Source organism: Mus musculus, chromosome 8 (assembly GCF_000001635.26).
Source record: "Mus musculus strain C57BL/6J chromosome 8, GRCm38.p6 C57BL/6J".
In the NCBI taxonomy this organism is placed as follows: domain Eukaryota; kingdom Metazoa; phylum Chordata; class Mammalia; order Rodentia; family Muridae; genus Mus; species Mus musculus.
The window spans coordinates 125563694-125569863 of record NC_000074.6 but is presented as its reverse complement, the minus strand read 5'-3'; the positions used below and the strand labels follow the sequence as shown (position 1 = coordinate 125569863).

Genomic DNA, 6170 nt, shown 5'->3' with positions numbered 1-6170 from the left:
GGTGCCGGGGCGGGCGGCGGCGGCGGGAGCCGGCTGCAGACGGAGCCGGGCGGCCGAGGACGCAGCGCGGCGCCTGGCGACAGCTCGAGCCGCGGGCGCAACGGCCGCGCGGGGAGCGCGCCCATGGGTAGCGCGGGACGGCGGCGGGCGGCGAGGCCCTGGCTTCTGCGCGCCGGCCCTGGCGGGGTCCAGAGGACCGCGGCTCCGAGGTGCGTGCCGGGGGGTGCGGGGTGCAGGGCGCAGGGACCGGACCTGCCCGGCTGCGCGCAACTTGCGGGCCGCTCCCCCGGGACTCCCGCTCCTTTGTACGCGCGGGCTCGCGTCTCCGCGGGTGAGGACCGCGGTCGGGAAGCGACCGGCAGCGCCGGCACATTCATTTGAGCCTGGTCGCAGAATCCCGAGAATCAATTTCGGCTCGTCTCCCGGAGAGCGAAAGCCGAGGACAACTTGGCGTCACCCCTTGGGGAGACGTTTGTCGTCATTAACCATCTTCGGCTACATTAATTCAGTCCGGGCCAACGTCAGCACGGGCGAACGGACAGCAAGTGCGTCCTCACGAATTGGGGCTGGGCGATACCTGATTTTGGTCAAAACAGGTCTTAGGCGCTTCGGGTTCTGCTTGGAGTTGCCTCGGTCTGCGCAAGGATGGCTTTGAGAAAGAAGGCCAAACAGCGAGGGGGAAAGGCAGAATGCAGAACACCCCAAAACCCAAGTCATCCGCAGAAAACGGGGCGTCTTGGTTATTCTCATTGGTTTTCCCCAGTAACTTCAAAATAGTCCCAGAAATGTTCCTTTTGTCTGCGGTTTCACTTCTAAACTTTAACACTAGATGGCTTTCTTATGACAGGCATTTTAGTCCGCTGCCCGCTTGAGTTTCCTGCGTCTGCAGTCTAGGCTGGGATTTATTTATTTATTTAACGTCTTACAAATTGGAATGAAAGGAAGAAACTATCCCAAACTGCTGCTTTATTTGAAACATAGTACTCCCCTGTAAGGCTTAAACTGGTTATTATATTTCTTTTTTCAAATATGGAAAGTGGGCTTTGATCTCTAGCGACCAGAGGTGACTACGAATGAGCGAGCTGCTTGTTACTGGGCTCTGCATCGCGGAGGTCTTGATGTCTTTGGAGAATGTGGAGTTCTTGGGTGGGTTTGGTGATAAGAGCTGCATAGATTTCGACATGCTGTTTATGGCTAGCTGGAGCGGTTTCCGGAACAGGCAGCAATGGGATCTATTGCAGGGGGTGGAGGGTGGTTGGGAGGGGGGAAGAATAGTCTATCTTCAGTTTTGGGCGCGTGTGAGGCTGTTCATGCCTAAGGGTTGACCGGCAGCATTTGAGGAAGATCTGTAGCTGAGTGCGTCTGCCTGAGTCATACTGAGGGTTGTGTCACGGACCTCTGCGTTTCCTTCTCCCCTGGTGAGATCTGGCTTGTCTCTTCCCAGCACGGCTTTTTAATGACTAGTACAGTCTAGTCATTAAACTAGTGCCTCTAGTTAACCGATCAGTGGCCACAGCAGATTCTTACATTCTGGGTTAAGTACTTTTTTTTTTCAGGGGGTCGGATTTGGGAATTAAACCTATAGGCTTGGGTATGATAGACAAGCACCCTACCACAAAGCTACATTCCCAGCCTCATTTATTGTTATTTCAAAACAGTGAGCCATTTACTATTATTTTGAAAGAGGCTCACTAAGCTGCCTAGGCTGACCTCACGCTATAGCTCAAACAGACTTTGAACTTGTGGTCCCCTGCCTCATGATTGGCTTGGATGACAGGTGTGCTCTGCTCCACCCCAATTCATTTTCCTTACTTTTGTTCTACAAGTAAAACATCACAGGTAGCCCAAGTCTTGCCCTGGTGGTAGGCAGGCTTATTAGCTGAAGAAATTGAAATTTGGCTTTATAGTTATTTCTTGTGGTTTGGCTGGCTTAAATTATAACGTTAAATTTGTATGTTCTAAATTAAAGTGTATTCATAAATAGCTAAAGGGGGGGGACCCCAACTGGGTAAATGTCTGGGGAACATAGCAAACAGGAAGGGCTTCCCTCAGTACCCACGTGCTACCTATAGATGGGGTGAGGTGAACTTGCATAAGAAGCCCTGTAGACATTTCCTCCGGAGGATGGAGAGAGCACAACACAGCATCCAGTTAGGAGGTGGAGGTGGAGCTTCTGCCTGGGAGTGCGGCTGAGAATTGCACTGTCTGGCTTAAGTGTATAGTTTTTAGAGCATGATTTTGTTATTGTAAAATATTAGGCTCTCGCCAAGAGCGTTTGCTTTAGCGCTGTAACTTCTAGCTTCGTTAGTGGGATCATCATCTTGGTCAAAGCTATGGAGTATACATTTGGAAGGTGCAACCCCTCTCCCCGTATGATAATGCATGGGCTCTTTGATACCTGAGCTTAGTCACTTTTCCAGAGTTTGGGGAATCCTCTTCACCTGAGATAAAAGGGACAGTTGGTTGGATACACTTGAAGATCTATTTCTGAAACAGGTGTTAGTACAAATCATTATTATCTGGTAATTGAAGCTGGCTTGACAAGGCCGTGCACAGGCCTCCCAACTGTGCTTCTGTTTACATGGACCTGCTTCTCACCCTTGGCTCCACCAGTACTTGTTAACCCCAGCTTTAGAGAACCTTGGCTTGTCTTTAAACTTCTGACCTCAATGTGGAGGTAGTTTTAGATATGTGTCTTTACAAAGACACCGTGAGTCCTAAGAGAACATGGACTGACCATACTTGTTTACTTAAGTAAAATATGAAGTCAAGCCTTGTAGACTACAAAAACCCGAGGTCTAGATTCTCTTCCTGAACCTACACAAGTGCTTCTTTTTCGGGTGAGAAGAAGGGGTAGGAACCTCAAGGGGCAGTCTCTAGTCCCAGGTGAGTTTGGATAAAGTATAAACCTTTTGGCTCCAAAAATATTGGTTTCTGTCTCTCTGTCACTGTCTCTGTCACTCTCTTCATTTCATTTTTTATTATTTAGAGTGAGTGTGTGTGTCCGTCTGTGTGTGTGGCATGGTGTGTGTGTAGGTCAGAGGGCAACGTGTAGAAGTCGATTCTCCTCTCATCACATGCGCTTTTGGGTCTGAACTCAGGGTTGGCAGCAAGTGCCTTTACCTACTGAGCCATCTTGCCAGCCCCCTTTGTTTCTTTATTGTTTAAAAATGCATGTATTAGAGCAATAAAAATGTCTGTTTGGCCAGAATGGTTTATATTTCCCATGATTACGAGTTCTGCTGGATTCCGTGTATTGTAAGTTTGTGTACAGTGAACCTCCGTATATGGATTTACAGTTGCTAGGTTTACCTTTGAAGTCAGTGGCTCAGGAATCGCTTTTCGCTGCCAATTGCATTCAGCTATGACCCTTTTTAAGGAGCGGTAACCATGCAAGTGGAATTCAAATGTCTCCCAACTTCAAGGGTAAATTGGTTTGATGGTCTCTGACCCTGAGTTCAGAGTGACAATAGTGGCGAGTGCTCTGCAGCTCAGATCTGATGCTTTTCTCCTGCGAGAGCCACTGTAGTAGTGCAGGCTGCTTCTGAGACCTGTTTCCTATGCTGTGTTGTGTGGAGACTGAGTAGTGGACAGTGCGACAGGCTGTGAGCTGAGTGTGATTGTCATGGAGCATCTCTGTGCCAGAAAGGATGTAAGTGAAGCAGAAATGCCTTCATGCGTACCACTGTTTCCATCCATCTATAAAACTTAGAAAACAGAACCAAGCCACATGTGGTGGTGTACTCTGATGATCCCAGCACTGGGAGCAGAGGCAGGAAGACCAGGAGTTCAAAGCCATCCTCAGCTACATAATGAGTTCTGCAACAGCCTGGCCTACATGGGACCCTGTCTCACAAAATCAACACAAAAGCAGATTTTAAGGAGGTTAGGTTTATATGCATTTGGCATTGCTACCCTAACCATATTACTTAAATATGCGTAAGTATATTAATGAAACCAACTCTAGCCATCACTATTATCAGTGCTTTTAATCAAGATAACATAAAACCGTATATGGTAGCCCTTGTGATCTCAGCACTAAAGAGGTTGAGGCAGGAGGATTGCTGGGAGTTTGAGGGCAGTCTGGCCTACAGAGTTGGGGCTCCATCTCAAAACAACGAAAGAGAAGAAGAAAGTAACAGGAGAAAAGATGTGTATTGGGCTTGGTCCCCACATGGGGTGTGTGTGTGTGTGTGTGTGTGTGTGAATGTGTGTGTGTGTGTAGGCATGTGTGTGTGCATGTGAGTATGTGTGAGAATATGTGCATGTGATTGTGTATCTGAGTGTGCGTGTGAGAGTGAGAGAACATTTAGTAAAGTGACCTCACATCTCATCTGACACCCCCCCTCCCCACACACCTTTCCCTTGTTTCATAGTGAGGCTGTCACTGGGCAAAGGGTTTAGAGAGCACAGCCTGCTTTCCCCAGGGTTCTCCACTGCTTAGCTCCTACCGTGTGGTTTCTGACTGCACTGAGAACCGAACCTGTGGCCTTAGCACAGCCAGGCAAGGTGACTGAGCTACGTTCCCAATAGGCCCTAGACAGCTTCCAAAGGGGATTTTCCTGTAGTCACTCAGCAGGGCCTGTGGGAGTGGGGATTTAATACCACTTTTTGATGGTTTCAGCCCTCAAAAGATTTTAATCTTTGTTTGCAGTGCTTGAGGCTTGAACTCTGGTTTCATACATGCTGGTGTGGTGTTCTCTCAGTGAGTCGGGTGCCTGCTCTGCTTTTTCTTTTCAGACTAAGTTGCCCAGGCTAACCTTAAACTCCGTCACTATCCTAGGCTAGTCTTGAACTATCTCGGGATCTTTTGGCCTCAGCTTTCTGAGTAGCTGGGAAGACAGAGCTGCGCCACCAGGCCTGACATTAGGAAGTTTCTATAGAATATATAGAATATAGACTATATAGACTATAGAACACAGCCTATGCTACCTTGTCATTGTAACTTTACTGTTTCAGGACAAATTCTCTAGAGCAGTGGTTCTCCTCAACCTTCCCTGCCACCCTTCAATACAGGTCCTCATGTTGTGATAATCCCCAACTGTAAAATTATGTTTGTTGCTACTTCATAACTGTAATTCTGCTACTGTTATGAATCGCAAATGTCTGATATGTGACTCCAAAGGGGTCACGACCCCATAGGTTGATCTAGAGAGCCATTCACCTCTGCATCCAAGTTGTCAAAGTGGGGCCCAGTGAGCAGGGTGTCTATGGCTGGCCCTGCTGCTGTCTTGGTGAGCGTCCCTGAGTCCAGGACTGTTCTGTGATAGTCACCTTGCTGCTCTGTTTCCTTGTTACTAGTTCCTTTGTTTTGGAATTTGGTTCTGTTGACAACTCAGCCCTTCCTCTCAGGACTGTTGCCCCGGGCTGGGGTGGGTAATGACACTGGCCACCGAGTCTGACTCCTGAGTTTGAACCCTGGACCCATGTGGTGGAAGGAAAGAGCCGACTCCTGAAAGTCATTCTCTGTCCTTCACACATGGGACATGTATGTGCGCCTCCCCTCCTCTAAATAAACGTGAAGGAAAGAATGTGCCGCCTGTACCTTAGCTGACCCTTTATACCGCTTCCTGTACCCCTGGTGGGATTGATCAATTGCCTAGGCACCCAGTGGGTCATCTTTAGCCATAGGGGCTCCCTTTTGGGGGCTCCAAGGAATCATGTTCTTATAGCCAAGCACTAGGACATGTGAAGTGCTTGGTTTTAGTAACTGGCTGAGTCTCTTTCCCCTTCTCACAGGCTATTATGAAAGATGGCACCTAACTTGCTTTACGAGTTCTGCTGACTGAGATTTTCTAAGTCAGAAGTGAGTCTGTGTTTTACTGTGTCCCTCGTTAGACCTGCTTTGTATGTAGTTAGTGATTAGGAAATATATGCTTAATGACTGACTGGCTCTTATACATTAGGGGACCCTGTGGCTTTCTAAAGACCCAACAGAAAGGACATGGAAAAGGGGATAGAGCTAGACCGCTGCTCCTGCCCTAAGATTTGCATCATCTTATGTCCCTTGCAGTTAGGGGAAGAGCCGGTGCTTCCCTGGTGGTGTCCCTTTTAGTGGATGGACAGTCAGATACACTGATTGTTGCTGTAATGAAAGCAGCTTGAGAAAGGGAGGGCTTATTTGGGTTCATAGTGAGCATGGTGGAAAGGCAGATCAGAAGTGTGTGGCC

The 6170-nt window shown here is 48.4% G+C and overlaps 1 protein-coding gene across 4 annotated transcripts in view; it reads left to right on the top strand.

Annotated features, from left to right (window-relative positions):
• The window catches only part of Sipa1l2 (signal-induced proliferation-associated 1 like 2), a 151796-nt gene continuing 145626 nt past the window's right edge, over positions 1-6170 (top strand). For 3 of the 4 annotated variants that reach the window (NM_001357372.1, XM_011248389.1, XM_006531024.1), the window contains exon 1: positions 1-209. The gene's annotated coding sequence lies outside the window, so the exon portion shown is untranslated. The remainder of the gene's footprint in view (positions 210-6170) is intronic. The other variant, XM_030243567.1, reaches the window with a different exon arrangement.